The sequence below is a fragment of the Phascolarctos cinereus genome, unplaced genomic scaffold (assembly GCF_003287225.1).
Source record: "Phascolarctos cinereus isolate Bilbo 61053 unplaced genomic scaffold, phaCin_HiC Scaffold_5;HRSCAF=322, whole genome shotgun sequence".
Taxonomy (NCBI): Eukaryota; Metazoa; Chordata; class Mammalia; order Diprotodontia; family Phascolarctidae; genus Phascolarctos; species Phascolarctos cinereus.
Genome location: NW_027555958.1, coordinates 249,766,346 through 249,783,814, shown reverse-complemented (window position 1 = coordinate 249,783,814; position 17,469 = coordinate 249,766,346). Strand labels below are relative to the sequence as shown.

At 34.5% G+C, this 17,469-nt stretch overlaps 1 protein-coding gene across 3 annotated transcripts in view; it reads left to right on the top strand.

Annotated features, from left to right (window-relative positions):
• The first annotated feature begins 8,372 nt into the window (after positions 1–8,372).
• LOC110202632 (putative olfactory receptor 2W6) overlaps positions 8,373–17,469 on the top strand; it is a 227,827-nt gene continuing 218,730 nt past the window's right edge. For 2 of the 3 annotated variants that reach the window (XR_013487094.1, XR_013487093.1), the window contains exon 1: positions 8,394–9,221. The gene's annotated coding sequence lies outside the window, so the exon portion shown is untranslated. Of the gene's footprint in view, positions 9,222–17,469 lie in introns of all 3 variants that reach the window. The other variant, XM_078155534.1, reaches the window with a different exon arrangement.

Genomic DNA, 17,469 nt, shown 5'->3' with positions numbered 1-17,469 from the left:
ATCCACCCATCACCACCTGAAAGTGATCTCAAAATGAAAACTCACAGGAACATTATAGCTAAGTTTCAAAGCTCCCAGGTCAAGGAGAAAATATTACAAACAACCAGAAAGAAACAATTTAAATATTGTGGAGCTACAATCAGGATAACACAAGATTTAGCAGCTTCTAAAGCTGAGTGTGATCCTGCAAGGGAAAAAAAAATGGACATTTAATGAACTAAGGGACTTTTAGGTATTCTTGAGGAAAAGACCAGAACTAAACAGGAAAATCTGACTTAAAAGAATTGGGAGAAACTTAAGAAGGTAAACATGAAAGACTAATTATAAGGGATTTAATAAGTTTAAATTGCTTACTTCTTATATGGGAAAAAAGTTGTGTGTAACTCTTATGAATGTTATCATTGCCAGGATAGTTCAAAAGAGTATATATAGATACAGGGCTTGAGGTTGAATTGATTATGATAGGAAGATCCTAAAAAATAAAGTGGTATAGGGAGAGGTAAAATGGAGTAAATTATCTCACACAAAAGAGGCATAAATGAAAGAAATATTATAGTGGTGGGGTGGGCAGGTAATATGGGAACCTTATTCTCATCAGAATTTGGCTAAAGAGGGAATAATATATACATTTCATAGGATATAAAAGTCTTCTTAACTTACAGAGAAATAAGAAGACAAACAGGATAAAGGAGAGATTCTTAGAAGTGTGTGGATCAAGAAATAGGAGGGCTAACAGATAGGATATGGGAGAGACTTTTAAAAGAATGTACAGATCAGAGGGGCAATGGTCAGAAGTAAATTAGATTTATGAGAAGGGATGAGGGAGAGAGAGAGAGAGAGAGAGAGAGAGAGAGAGAGAGAGAGAGAGAGAGAGAGAGAGAGAAGGATAAGCAGAAAGGAAAAATAGAATGAAGGGAAATGTACAACTAATAATTATAACTTTGAATGTGAATGGGATGAACTCACCCATAAAACAAAAACTGATAGCAGAATGGATCAAAAGCCAGAATTTGACAATATATTATTTACAAGAAAAAAAATTTTTAAATGAGAGACATACATAGAGAAAATAAAAGACTAGGATAGAATTTATTGTGATTCAGTTAAAGTAGGGGGAAAAAAAAGCAAGGGCAGCATGATCTCAGACAAAGGTAAAGCTAAAATAGATTTAATTAAAAGAGATAAGCAGGGAAACTACATTACGTTAAAAGGTACCATAGATAATAAAGGAATATCAATACTAAATCTATATGCACCAAATGGTATATCATATTCTTAAAGGAAAAGATAAGTGAATTAAAGGTGGAAATGGATAGCAAAACTATAATAATGGGATTTCAACATTCCCTTTTCAGAACTAGATGAATCTAACAGCAGCAACAAAAAAAACCTCCAACAAACAATAAGACAGAAGTCAAGGAGATTAACAGAATCTTAGATAAGTTAGAGATGATAGACATCTGGAGATAATTGAATGGGAATAGAAAGGAATATATCTTTTTCTCAGTGATATATGGTACCGTTACATAAATTAGGCATAACAACTTTATAGTTACATGCAGAAAAGCAGAAATATTAAATATATCTTTTCAGATCATAATGCAATAAAATTACATTATGTAAAGGATCATGGAAACACAGATTAAAAATTAATTGGAGACAAAATAACCTAATCGTAAAGAATGAGTGGGTTAAAGAACAAGTCATAGAAACAATAAATAATTTAATAAAGAGAATGACAATAATTAGACAAAATACTAAAACTTATGAGATTCAACAAAAGCAGTAATTAGAGGAAAATTTATATCTCTAAATGCTCAGAAAAAAAGCAGATCAATGAATTGGGTATATAATTTTTTAAAAAAACTAGATAAAGAACAAATTAAATATCCCCAATTAAACACCAAGTTGAAAATCCTAAAAATTAAAGGTGAGAGTAATAAAATTGAAGGAAAGAAAACCATTGAATTAATAAACAAAACTTAAAGTTGTTTTTTATGAACAAATAGATAAACCATTGGTTAATATGATTTTTTAAAAAAAGAAAATAAAATCACTAATATAAAAAATGAAATCAAAGTAATTATTAAGAGTTCCTTTGCTCAATTATATGCCAATAAGTTTAACAATTTAAGTGAAATGGAAGAATATTTACAAAAAACATAACATCCAGATTAACAGAAGAAAATATGAATTTGTCTCAGGCCATGGAAGAGCTCAAAAAGGATATTGAGAAGCAAAGAAGAGAAGTAGAGGAAAAACTGGGAAGAGAAATGAGAGTGATGCAAGAAAATCATGAAAAACAAGTCAACAGCTTGCTAAAGAAGACCCAAGAAAATACCAAAGAAAATAACATCTTAAAAAATAGCCTAGCCCAAATGGCAAAAGAGGTCCAAAAAGCTAACAAGGAGAAGAGTGCCTTAAAAAGCAGAATTGGCCAGATTGAAAAGGAAGTCCAAAAGCTCACTGAAGAAAATTCTTCCTTAAAAATTAGAATGGAGCAATTGGAAGCTAATGTCTTTATGAGAAATCAAGACATTGTAAAACAAAACCAAAAGAATGAAAAAATAGAAGAGAATGTGAAATATCTCACTGGAAAAACAGCTCACCTGGTAAATATATCCAGGAGAGAATAATTTAAAAATTATTAGACAACCTGAAAGCCATAATCAAAAAAAGAGCCTAGACATCATCTTTTGAAAAATTATCAAGGAAAACTGCCCTGATATTTTAGAACCAGAGGGCAAAACAGAAATTGAAAGAATCTACTGATCACCTCCTGAAAGAAGTCCCCAAAGGAAAACTCCTAGGAAAATTGTAGCCAAATTCCAGAGTTCCCAGGTCAAGGAGAAAATATTACAAGGAGCCAGAAAGAAACAATTCAAGTATTGTGGAAACACAATCAGGATAACACAAGATTTAGCAGCTTCTACATTAAGGGACCAGAGGGCTTGGAATATGATATTCCAGAGGGCAAAGGAGATAGGATTACAGCCAAGAATCACCTGCCCAGCAAAACTGAATATAATCCTTCAGGGGAAAAAATGGTCATTCAGTGAAATAGAGGACTTTCAAGCATTCTTGGTGAAAAGACCAGAGTTGAATAGAAAATTCAACTTTCAAATACAATATTCAAGAGAAGCATGAATAGGTAAACAGGAAAGAGAAATCATAAGAGACTTATTAAGGTTGAACTATTTACATTCCCACATGGAAAGATGATATTTGTAACTCATGAAATCTTTGTCAGTATTAGGGTAGTTGGAGGGAAAAATTATACGTATAGATAGATAGATAGATAGATAGATAGATAGATAGATAGATAGATGGATAGAAGGCACAGGGTGAGTTGAAGATGAATGGGTGATATCTGGAGAATAAAATTAAGGGGTGAGAGAGGATTATACTGGGAGAAAAAGAAAGGGAGAGGTAGAATGGGGTAAATTATATCATATAAAACAGACAAGAAAAGTGTTTTACAGTGGAGGGGAAATGGGGGAAGGTGAAAGAGAATGAGTGAATCTTATTCTCATCAGATTTGGCTTAAGGAAGGAATAACACATACACTCAGTTGGGTATGGAAATCTATCTTACCCTGCAGGAAAAAAGGGGGGAAGGGGATAAGAGAGCAGGAGGATGATAGAGAGGAGGACAGATTGGGGAAGGAGGTAATCAGAAGCAAACACTTCTGAGGAGGGACAGGGTCAAAAAAGAGAATAGAATAAATGGGGGGTGGGATAGGATGAAGGGAAATATAGTTAGTTTTCTACAACATGACTACTATGGAAGTGTTTTGCATGACTACACATATATTACCTGTATCGAGTTGCCTGCCTTCTCAGTGAGGGTGGGTAGGGAGAGAGGAAGGGAGAAAATTTGGAACCCAAAGTTTAAAAACAAATGTTAAAAGTTGTTTTCACATGCAACTGGGAAATATGATATACAGGCAATGGGGTACAGAAATCTTTCCTGCCCTACAGGAAAATAGAAGGGGAAGGGGATAAGAGAAATGGGTGGGGAGATAGAAGGGAGGGCAGATTGGCAGATGGAGTATTCAGAATGCACACCGTCTTGGAGTGGGGGGAGAGGAGAGATGGGGAGAAGATTTGTAACTCAAAATCTTGTGGAAGTGAATGTTGAAAACTAAAAATAAATTAACAAAGAAAAAAATTTAAAAAAAGAATTTACTGTTTGGCTAAAGATTGCTGGGAAAACTGGAAAGCAGTCTGGCAGAAATTAGGTACAGACCAACATCTTACACTATTTACCAAAATAAAGTCAAAATAGGTACATGATTTAGACATAAAGGGTGATACCATAAGCAAATTAGGAGAGCAAGGAATAGTTTAACTGTCAGATCTAGGGAGAAGGGAAGAATTTATGACCAAACGAGAGATAGAGAACATTATGAAATGCAAAATGGATAATTTTTATTACATTAAATTAAGAAGGTTTTGTGCAAACAAAGCCAATACAATCAAGATTAGAAGGAAAGCAGAAAGCTGGGAAACAATTTTTTACAGCTAGTGTTTCTGATAAAGGCATCAATTTTAAAACACATAGAGAAATGAGTCAAATTTATAAGAATACAAGTCATTCCCCAATTGATAAATGGTGAAAGGATATGAACAGGCAGTTTTCAGATGAAAAAATTAAAGCTATATACAGTCACATGAAAAAATGCTCTAAATTACCATTGATTGAAGAAATTCAGATTAAAACAACTCTAAGGTACCACCTCACACCTATCAGACTGGCTAATATGACAAAAAAGGAAAATGATAAATGTTGGAGAAGATGTGAGAAAACTGGAACACTACTTCATTGTTGGTAGAGTTGTGAATTGATCTATCTACCCATTCTTGTGAGCAATTTGGAACTGTGCCCAAAGGGCTATAAAACTGTGTATACCCTTTGGCCCAGCAATACTGCTATTAGGTCTGTTTCCACAGGTGATCAGGGAAAAAGAAAAAAGACCCATATATTTTAAAATATTTATAGTAGCTCTCTTTGTGCTGGCAAAGAACTAGAAATTGGGGAGATGCTTATCAATTGGGGAATGGCTGAATAGGTTGTGGCACAAGATTGTGATAGAATACTACTGTGTTATAAGAAATGATAAGCAGGTTTATTTTAGGAAAACATTGAAAGACTTGCATGAGCATTGTATATAGTAACAGCAATATTGTTCAAAGGGTAAATGCAAATGACTAAACTATTCTGAGTTATATGAATATTCAAATCAACTACAAAGGAGCTATGAATGAAGATGCTATCCACCTCCAGAAAAAGAAATGATATATGGAACTATGTATTACATAGTTCCACATATATATCTGTGTCAAATGTTGGCCTCTAGTGTAGGATTAGGAGGCAGGGAGATAACAGGTTGGAACTCAAACGTAACAAAAAAAAATTTTTTTAAAGGAGAAGGCAAGTAATACAATACATGTGAAATCATGCAAAACATACTTCCATATTAGCCATGTTGCAGAAAACAAACGAAAAAAAGCAAGAAAAATGAAGTGAAAAAAGTATGCTTCTATCTTCACTCAGACTTCATCAGTCCTCTCTTTGGAGCTGGATACCATTTTTCATTAAGTCCTTTGGAATTGTCTTGGATCATTGTCTTAATCAGAGTAACTAAGTCTTTTACAGTTGATCATCCTTACAATCATGCTATTAATGTGTATAGTGTTCTTTTTCTGCTCGTTTCACTATACATCACTTCGTGTGTCTTCCCAAGGTTTTCCAAAATCATCCTGCTCATCATTTCTTATACCACAGTAGTGTTCGATTACAGTCTTACACTGCAGCTTGCTCAGTAATTCCCTAATTTGTTGGGCTTCCCTTCAATTTCTAATCTTCTGCCACCAAAAAAAAAAAGAGCTGCTATAATATTTTTGTGCATATAGGTTTTTTCCCTTTTCTCTGATTTTTTTTGGGATACAACCTAGTAGTGATATTGCTGGGTCAAAGGGTATGCACAGTTTTATAGCCCTTTGGGCATAGTTCCAAATTGTTCACCAGAATGATTGTGCCAGTTCACAATTCCATCAATTGTGCATTATTGTACCTATTTCTCTACATCCCCTTCAGCATTTATTATTTTCCTTTTCTGTCATATTAACCAATCTTATAGGTGTGAGGTGGTACCTCAAAGTTGTTTGTTTAATTTGCACTTCTCTAATGTAGAGCATTTTTTCATGTGATTATTGATAGTTTTGATTTCTTCTTCTTGGAAAACACCTCTTCATATCCTTTGACCATTTATCAATTGGGGAATGGTTCTTGCTTTTATGAATTTGGCTCAGTTCCCTATAAATTTGAGAAATGAGATCCTTATCAGAGAAAATTGCTGTATAATTTCCTCTCATTTTGCTGCTTTCCTTTTAATTTTGGCTTTATTGATTTTGTTTGTGAAAAACCTTTTTAATTTAATGTAATAAAAATTATTCATTTTACTTCCCATGATGCTCTCTATCTCTTCTTTGGTCATAAACTTTTCCCTTATGCATAGATCTGACAGGTAAATTTTTCTTTTTTTCTTATGATATTATATTATGTTCATATCATATCATATCATATATTATAATTTGCTTGTGATAGAACCCTTTATGTCTAAATCATGTAGCCATTTTAAACTTATCTTGTGTGTAACTTATGTTGTGAGATACTGGTCTTTGCCTAGTTTCTGCCATACTGCTTTCTACTTTTCCTAGTCAAACAGTAAGTTCTTGTCCCCAAAGCTCAAATCTTTGGGTTTATCAAACATTAGATTGCCATGGTGATTTGCCACTGTAGATTGCAAATCTAATTTATTCGACTGATCCTTATCCACTGATCCACGCTCTTCCTTGGACAGTACCAGATTGTTTTCATGATTACTAACTAGTTTTTAATGTAGCTTGAAGCCTGGGACTGGTAGGCTGCATTTCACATTTTTTTCCCCCATTGATTCTCTTTAAATTCTTGACCTTTTTGTTCTTCTTCCATATGAATTTTGTTATTCTTTTTTTCTAGCATTATAAAAGAATTCTTTGGTAGTTCGACTGGTATGTTGCTGAAAAAGTAAATTAATTTAGGCAGAATTATCATTTTTATTATATTGGCTTAGCCTGCTCATGAGGAATTAATATTGCTCCACTTTTTAAGATGTCTTTATTTTTGTGAAAAGTGTTGTTGCTATGTTGGTCTTGGTAGGTAGATTCCCAAGTATTTTACATTGTCTGCATTTATTTTAAGTGGAATTTCTCTTTTTATCTCTTCCATAAAGATGATTTATGTGGGTTTATTTTACTTCCAGCAATTTTTTCTAAAGTTATTAATTGTTTCAAGTAGTTTTTTAGTTGATTCTCTATGGTTTTCTAACGTCATCTCATGTAGAAAATTTCATTTTGTTATTCTTGTCTAATTGCTATAGCCAGCATTTCTAGCACAATATTGAATAATAGTGATGATAATGGACATCCTTGCTTTACCTATGATCTTAACAGGTAGGCTTTTCATTTATCCCTGTTAAAGATAATGCTTGCTCTTGATTTTAGATAAATAATACTTATTTTAATAAAGGTTCAATTCATTTCTATGCTTTGTAGTATTTTTTAAATAGGAATAGGAATTGTATTTTGTCAAAAGCTTTTTTTGTACCTATTGATATGATCATGTGATTTTTCTTGTTTTTGTCATTGTTAATGGTCAATTATGCTTATAGTTTTCCTAATATTAAACTAGTCCTGCATTCTTGGTATAACTCTCACCTGGTAATAGTGTATGATCTTTGTGATATGTTGCTGTAATCTCCTTGCTGATAGTTAATTTGAAATTTTTGGATCAATTTTCCTTAGGGAAATTGTCCTATAGTTTTCTTTCTCTGCTTTTGCTCTCTCTGGTTTAGATGTCAAAACCATATTTATGTCATAGAAGGAATTTGGTAGGACTCCTTCTTTATCAATTTTTTCAAATAGTTTATATAGCATTGGAATTATTTTTTCTGTAATTGTTTGGTAGAATTCACTTGTAAATCCATTTGGTCCTGGGGATTTTTTCTTAGCTTGTTCAATTTCTTTTTTCTAAGATACAGTTATTTAAATATTCTATTTCCTCTTCTTTTAATCTGGGCAACATATTTTCATAATTATTCATCCATTTGATTTATATTGTCAATTTTATTTGAATATAATTGTGCAAAATAGCTTCTAATAATTATTTTAATTTCATTTTCATTCACGGTGCATTCACCTTTTTCATTTTTCATACTGATAATTTGGTTTTCTTCTTTCTTTTGTTAAAAATGAAATTAACCAATGGTTTATTTGTTTATTTTTAAATAAAACCAGCTCCTCATTTTATTTAATATGAAAAATGTTTTCTTTTCCCATTTGTCTACTTCTCTTCTTGTCCTAGATGCCTTAATGTTGTCTACGTGAAAGCCTTTCAGTTTCAAGTTCCCTTTTCTGCAATAAACACAGTATTATGTTCCTCTAGTTACGTGACTCTAACTTTTTAAGGTGGCCCTGTTGCCACTGGTTCTCTTCCTTTACTCCTGATCCCCAATTCTTATTTGATATATCACTTTCTTTCTTCCCCTTCAGCTAGTCCTATTCCTTAAATTTTCAATTTCTTTTGTGTGTGTATGTCCCTTCCCAAAACGGATTTCTCTCACTCTCTTCATTAGCCATCTTTCTCTTTCTGTTTATTCTAGACTTTCATTCTTTGACTCATGATGCCTGTAATTATTTGGTCTTTCTCTTTTCTCTGTATTCGTCATGCTTCCAAAGTATCTATTCTCGGATCTGCTCTCTAGATACTTTCTGCAACGTCCTTATTTTCACTTTTAAATCCATGTGGACCTAGAGGTAGTTTTTTTTCCTTCTGTAGGAGTTCATTTATGACTTGCTCAATTAATTTTTTCAAGATCATATTATTTCATTTATCCCTTTCCTATTTTGTTATTTTGTAGATATTCATGTGTTTTTTTCAGTTTTGTTGCCATACTCCAATATTTCAATGTTCTCTGTGATCTGATGTGGGTATTTCCTCTGTAGATGCAAATTACAATCTATAAGGGCCTTCCTACTGCATATGACTCTTGTCCATGATCTCTCATATATTTACCACGGGTGGTTTACCCAGCGTGTATGATGGAAGAGAAAGGAGGGAGCTTCCTAATGCCTTCTTAACACTGTGAGACATCAATGGAACAAGCATGCCATTCACTGGTAATATCTTGCCCTTGTTATTTGACTAACTCATCTTCTTTTTCAGTCATACATTTCTTTGATGACATCCTGACACTGCTTCTTAATTCAATGTTTGTAATGTGTTAGAAGTTGGTTTATTTGCACCAATTATTTTTCCTTTGCCCTTTGTATGATTCTCAGTTTGATTCTTTGGAATGATTCTTTGGAATTTTACCATTCCATGCTCATGGTCACACAACATCACTGGAAAAATATTTATATTAAAAAAAAAAAGACTTTTGTTTCAGGGAGAAAATTGGTGTCTGTTGTAGATCAGGATATTGATGGAACTGGACAGGTATGAGTTAATAGGCCCCTTACTGTGACCCAGAAAATCTACTTGCCAACTGCTTTTTATATCCTTGTAGGCAGATTCTTTTTTTTTTTCCTTCTGTTTTTAGTTTTCATACCTCTTTTAGCCATCTCAGAAACTGCTTTTATCTGGAGGCATTAGAATATGTTTTTAGTAAAAAGACTGCTTGTTTGAACCTTCAGGCTCTGAGTGAGTCATTGTTTGGAAGTGGAATATTGACCTGGATTGGATAATTAAGTTAATTTTGCAATATAATTTGATATATTGTATTGCATGATATTATGTCACATTATGTCATGTCATGTTATGTTATGTTATATTGCACTATATTACATTATATTAAATTTGCAATATAATTTGATATATTATCCTTGCTTTCCTTGATTTCCTATAATTTGTTATATATTCCCTTTTCATTTTTCAATTTTATTTTCATTTAAAAAACACATTAGTGGCTTATCAGTAATGTTAAGTTTTCAGGCACATAACACTTACTAGCTGTGTGACTCTGGGCAAGTCACTTAACCCTACCCCACCCCCCAAATAATAATGTTAGGTTTTTCAACAAACCTTCTGTTTGTTTTATTAGTTCCATTGTGTATGTGGATTTAACTCTGTTGATCTGATATTTGTTTTTCAAAATTATTTGCTCTCATTTTGGGATTATTTGTGATTTTTCTAATTTTTTAATTGCATACTCAATTTATCAGTCCACTTTTTTTTCTCTTTTGTTGCTACAGGTGTTCAGGGATATACATATATATGCATATATATATTGTATATAATTATATGTATTATATGTACATTTTATACTTTTTTGTACATAATATTTTTATGTAAATATTCTATGTACATATTATTATATATGTATATTTTGTCTTGTTTCAACCATATCATTTCCTTTAATATAATTTATTATATTTTCATGGGTCTTTATTATTCATTAAGGTCTGTATATTTTGTTTATTCCCTTTATTGATTCTGAGGATATAGTTAAAATTTCTCCCTTTCTCCCTACATTTGAGTTCTTTGTACCCTAGCACATGATCAGTTTTTGTAAATTTTTGTAAAGTCTCATGGATTCCAGAGAAATATATGTATTTCATAAGATACTCACACAGAAGTTTCTATATCAAACCTATCCCAATACTTTGTTCATATATATTATTTTCTTTTTTGCTTATTATTCTTTTGGATTTGTGAAGATCTAACAAAGGAATATAACTTAAAATTAGTGTCTTGCTAGCTAGGTCTTTTTTTCATTCTGTTTACTTTTCTTTTAAGATCTTGTTTGCTATGCCATAAGGTATGTATGTGCTTAATATTGAAATTGTTTTATTATCAATGGTAATGCTAATCATAATGTAGTGGTTTCAATTCCTGTTTTTTATTAACTTGAGTCAGTTCTAGCCCTCCACTTTAAATGTGTGAATCCCTACACTTCAGATAGTTTTCTTGTAAACAACAAATTGTTGCATTTTGTTTTCTAATGCATTCTGCATTTTGTGCTCTCTCTCTCTCTCTCTCTCTCTCTCTCTCTCTCTCTCTCTCTCTCTCTCTCTCTCTCTTTCTCTCTGGTGAATTTAGCCCACTAATATTCAAAGTCACAATTGTAAAATTTCCCCCACTATGTTACAATATATTACTTTCAAAAAATTACCTGAACAAAGTACTATTTTGTTTGAAGACCAATGTTTCTCCTTGTACTAACACACAGAGATTCCCTACCACCAACATTGTGTACACACTAAAAATAGATAAAACTCATTTTACTATGTAATGAAAAAATCTTAATTAACCCCACACCAAAGACATATCCTTGAGTTCTCCTTTTACTGTTGTAATTTTTCTTTTTTTAAAATGTTGAGTTGTTTATCTTTTCTTCCGTATGCTAAATAAGAATTTTCAGTTTAAGAATCACTTTCTTCCCAACCCCTCACCTTCTTTTAAAATTAGCCTTCACTAATGCCCCAAAGTAGCTATTGCAATACTTTTCCACTTAATTTTGCCTTCAAACTTCTTGAATGCATATGCTAAACTTGGTACTTCTGCTTTATTATTCATTCACTTCTTAACACCTTGTAAATATGACAGAAGCAAGAAATCCATATCAACTTATAAAAATTATTTTCTGAATTTCATCAGTGACTTCCTGTTTGCCAAGTTCAATGTTCCTTCTTTTAAATTTGCAGATAACATTGTCTTTGACACCTGTGGCATTTGAAAATGTTGACTACTTTACAAAAAAATTCTGAAGATAAAATTTAAAAAGGATCATAGCAGAATATAAAAAGATTCTATATAAAAGTGTTAATCTCCACTTTATACCACTTACTTTTAAAAAAGTATATAATCAATGCTATATATTACTTTCAAAATTGCTCTGCTTGGGTTTTCCTTCTCTTTTCTTCCTTGCATTAAATAAATGTTACATTGGTCTTCTCTTTCGTACATTGCTACTGCTAGCTAATCTCCCTTGATCCTCCTTCCCCATTAAAAACTGACAAGAAAAAAAAAACTTTTGAAACAAATAAGCTTAGTCAAGCAAAATGAAACCATGCAGTGGCCACACCTAAAAATGCGTGTTTCTGAACCTTGTGTTAGTCTCCTCCATGTCAAGAGATAGGTGACATGAATCCTCTGATAATTGGTCGCTGACTTGATCAGAGTTCTTAGATCTTTCAGTTTAAAATTTTTTTTAAAAATCTTTACAATGTTGCTATTCTTGCATAAATCGTTCTTTTGGTTCTGATCGCTTTCCTCTGTGTTAGTTTATGGCACCCAGTGTTCTCTGAATTTTTTTTTTGTTTTGTTATTCTTCATGGTGCAATAATATTCCACTACATTCTTACACCACAATTTGTTCAGCTATTCTCCAATTGTCTAAGGAATAATCTAGGCATTTCCTTAGATTTTAGTTTGTTGCTTTTCTTTTTCTCTCCCTCCTTGGTATTATCCTCTCACTTGCCCTGCCCCCACCTCTGCTTGTTTCCCCATTGAGTTTAATGTATTACTACACCAAACTGGTATGTGTTTCCAACCCTCCTTTGTCCATTTCAAATCACTTAACCCTTTCTGCTTAAGTTCCTCATCTCTAAAATGAGCTGGAGAAGGAAATGGCAAACCACACGAGTATCTTTGCCAAGAAAACCCCAAATGGGGTCATGAAGAGTCAGAAATGACTAAACAACAACAAATTTTTTTATGAATTTTTTTATGAGAAATAGCAGACAGAATAATTTTGAGAAATAGTAAATCCTACCTCCTTCTTCCTAACAGTATATTCCTTTTATCCTCTTTTCCCCCCTTAAAATCCACAGAACAAAACCAGTTCACTTCCAGGACTTCTGTTTTTCTTATTTAACTCCTTCAATACCTTCTGAAGAGATTAAAGTTCTGGAATGACACTTGTTTCCTCATCCACATCATTATAGATCTCCTTCCAATATCTCAAATATATTTATTTTTCTAGATTTCTTTGTACTCTTGCATTTGTATTTCAAAGTTCCTATTCAGTTCTAGTCTTTTCACTAGAACTGCTTAAAAGTCTTCTATTACTTTGCAAATCCATTTTCCCACTTATATACTCAGTTTGGAAGAGTATTTTTGCCTTTTGTCTAGTATTACAGGCTGTCTTTTCATTTATAGGAGAAGCTGCCAGATCTTCTGTGATCTTGATTGTAATACACTGGTTCTCAAATTGTAGTTCTTTGCTTCTTCCTGGATGCTTGGGGTATGTTTTCTTTGATATCATTCCTTTCTGGAAACTTTTCTCTCTCTTTGACTTTCTGACACTACAGATACTTTTTCTCCTAGAGAAGTAGCTGGTAGCACAGTATTTAGAGTGCTGGATCTGTTAGGAAGTCAGGAAGACCTGAGTTCAAATCTAGTCTCAGACAATTACTAGTTGTGTGACCCTGGGCAAGTCATTTAACTTCTGTTTGCCTTAGTTTCCTCAACTAGAAATTGGGAATAATAATAGAAACCACCTTGGAGGGTTGTTGTGTGAATGTCTCTCTCTTTCTCTCTCTTTTTTTTTTTTTTTGTGAGGCAATTGGGGTTAAGTGACTTGCCCAGGGTCTGTGTGACTCTAGTGAGTGTTATGTGTCTGAGGCCGGATTTGAAGTCAGGTCCTCCTGACTCCAGGGCCAGTGCTTTAGCCACTGCACCACCTAGCTGTCCCTTTGTTGTGTGAATCAAATGAGATACTTGTAAAAGTGCTTAACACAGTGCCTGGCACATAATAGGTAATATATATGCTTATTCCCTTTCCCTTCTCCTACTTTCATGGTTTAATAGGTAAAATATTAGAATTGAAGTCAGGAGGGTTGTATTTTACTTCCAGCACTTACTAATTATGTCAGAATAGGCAAGTCACTCAACATTTCCAAATATGTTTTCCCATTAAAAAAAATTATTCTTGCAGAATTGCAAGGATCAAATGAGATAATACACGTGAAGTATGATATTAATATCAGACTTTATCATTGTTATCTCTTTTACTTTCCCTTATCTGTCTTTCATTGGTTCCATTTCCTCCTTATCCCTATGGAATGCAGGCTTTCCCTGTGTATTTATCTTTGGCTCTTTTCTCTCTGCAGTTTCACTTGACTCTCTGCCCCTTGGTATCTACTACCAAGGGAGATATTTAAACAGCTACTTCTAAATTTACATCTCCATCCATGTCTTCCCTTTTGATTTCCAGTCTCCTATTTCCAATTGCCTACATGGTATCTTTACTTTGATGTTTTGATAGCTCCTCCAGCTCAATATGTATAAAACTAAACTCTGGCCCACATTTCCCCAAAATAGGTCTTTTCCTGATTTTCTTATTCTTCATGATACTGACTTTGTTCCTTGAGCTACCCCTATGAATGCCTGTAAGTAAGACACTAATTACCGGAATGGGGCTTAGGGTTCTCAAGGACTCAGTTGAACGCATAAATTGGTCTTGGTTTCTGCCAATACCCTAGGCATCAGGGAGTAGTTTTCAGCCTTTGCCCTCTCTTCCAATGGATATAAAAGTTATACGGAAGGGAAGAAAGCTTAGGGTTCCTGGAACTTAGTGAAAAGTATGGAGTATATGATAGGAGGCTGTGGTTGTCTTGTTTCTTCTTTCAATTCTATGTCCTCCTTATGTATACTTCTTTATTTCCCTATTCTTAACTGTCATGTAAGGTAACATGCAATGGTAATGCACTATACTTCTAATTAACAGAGACATGGGTCCAAATTCTTCCTCTGATACTGGCCATGCAACCACAGGCAAGGCCCTGAACCTCTTTGAGCCTCAGTTTCCTCATTTGTTAAATGGGGAGAGAAATAGTTATACTGCCTATCTTACAGGAATGTGCTGAGGATCAAAAAAGATAGCACACCTTAGTAAACCTCAAGGCACTGTATAAATTATTGCTGCTGTTGTCTTTATATTCACAAAAAACTATCATTTAGCCAATTAGTCAAGAATAGTCAGCTTAAAGAAAGGAGAGTTTTCATTCTTCACCAAGCCAAATAGGATGAGCAAACGTCTGTTTTCCTCACAGGTCTAATGAGCTTACCATCTGAATATGAGAGGTGTGAATTTAATAGAACATAAAGATAACCTCAAAGTTTTGTCTATAATATAATTGTGTCTCTTATTCCTCTTCCCTTCTGGGGGGAGGGAGGGAGTGTCAAATGGGATTCATGCAAACAGGGTTGAATAACGTTTTTTAGTTGGCATCTTTTGCCTTTCTAGAAGTCCCTCCTCAGACCAGCTGACACAACTCGTAAATAAAGTAGATACAAAGGCCCCTACTCCCATGGAAGTAAGAGTGTGTGTGTGTGTGTGTGTGTGTGTGTGTGTGTGTGTGTGTGTGTGTGTGTGTGTTGAGGGGAGGTTGTAGAAAAGTACCAGAGTATTCAATTTTTTTTAAAAAAAGAGAACCTTGTGGAGAGTAGTAGTCCATAGCTCTAGACATGGCCCTACCACTACATAATTTTATAACTTCTGTCAAGCCATTTAATCTCTCTGAGCCTCACTTCTCTCTTGTCTGCAATATGGAGATAATCATACCCATCTTAAATGGTCTGACTTCCACATGGCTATTGAGGATCACATAGTATTACAGAGGCAGAGTGACTTGGTGAAATGAATACTCACTTAGGAACCAGAAGAGTAGAGTAGTCTGGTAGAAAAGACAATGGATTTAGAACCAGAGGACCAGGATTCACATCCCTGGTTCTATTATTTATAATACCTATAGAACATTAGACAGATCATTTAAGCAACAGGAGTCCCAGTTTTCACATTTGTAAATTAAAAGGAGGTGTCCTGGATAATCTCTAAGCTCCATTCCAATTCTAAATCCTTTGATCTAGGTTTAAGTCCTGGCTCTGCCACTTATTGATTGAGCAAGTAATCTTCCTCTCCTGAGTTTCAATTTCTTCATCTGTATCTCAATATGTCTATATTGCAGAGTTCCATGATTTTGTGGGTGTGGTTACTACTTCCACTGATATAGTATACAACTCCTCAAAACTTGGTAGTTGATCTAAATTAGTAAAAAAGTTAATGACCCAAAGTCAATATGGTCACGAGCTAGGCTAGCCCTTCGGTGACAGGTATACAATATATCATTGGGCCTATATTCAAAGCCTTTTCAACTTGGCTACTGCTAATTCTTTGCTGATGTAATTAATAGTCTGAGATGCTGAGACTTAGCTAAACCGAAGGTGAGTCTAAAAGGGGGGTGGGTGGGAAACTGGCATTAAAGTGAAGAGGGCAAAACATATCACGTCTAGAAAGGATCTAAAGCTTCTTGGCCCAGGCTTGGAAGTCATAGTCCAGCAACTAAATCACCAGCCCAACTTGGCAGAAGAAGTCCAGGAGCAAAGCAGCCTGTCTGGCTCAGCAGATGCAGCAGCAGAGCAACCTGCCTGCTTCATCCGGAAGCAGCTTCCCAGAAGCAGATCTGGCCCAATCTAGCAACAATGTAGTGGATAAGTGACCTGTCTGGTCCAGCATCCATGATTAGTGGTCAAGTTATTTGCCTGATCAAGCCCAGCAATGGATTGAGATAATCGGGGGAAATAAGCATTCTTTATCAGGAGCAAGCCCAGTGGAGATGGCATTCTCTCTGAGGAAGCAGGCCAGCTGAGCAGCAAAGTAGTTCATCCATCACTGATGCCCTGCCTTTCAGCAAGGACCTTTCATTAGGACCCTTAGGGGACAGAAAAGACAAGGCCCTAAAGTTCCAGAATTGTGAGTTGACTTGGCCACATGTATTCTTTATGTATATGCCTCACTGATATTGCACTTTAAGTTCATGCTTACTTCTTTCACCCCTTCTCCCATGGACATATTATGAGTACTTGTGAGAGGGTCTGTCCTTGATGTTTGGTGGGAGATGCTTTGTAACGATGGTCCTTGCTATGCCACTTCAGTAAATGTCTTTGCTAAATAATTGTATCTATTGGCTGATAATTAAGGGGAAGCTCACTGACAGGGACTTGTGAACTAAGAGTAGGTAACCTCCAAGATTACTTCTAGGACTTGGGAGTTCTAGAAGTCCTGAGAGTAGGAGCCACCCCTCTGGAGACCTAACCTGCAAATGCTATGGCAGCATTGCCTTCAAAAACATCCAACCATGAGGAAGCACCTGAGAGCTATTTTAGTGGATGTGAGGCTTCATCTGTAAAACAGGAATACTAATTAGTGGCTGCTTTACAGGGTTGTTATTAGAATCAATTAAGATAATATATTACTTTGGGCTCCATGACCACTTTTGGGACAGAGATCTAATAATATGTCCTTCTCTAAAGCCATCTTTATCTTGCTTGTCATGGTACAAGAGTAAAGGATTTTAGATGATCATTCTGGTGGAATGCAAGCTCTGGAAAATTTCTGAGGGCAGAACTAGGGGTAGGCTTTGC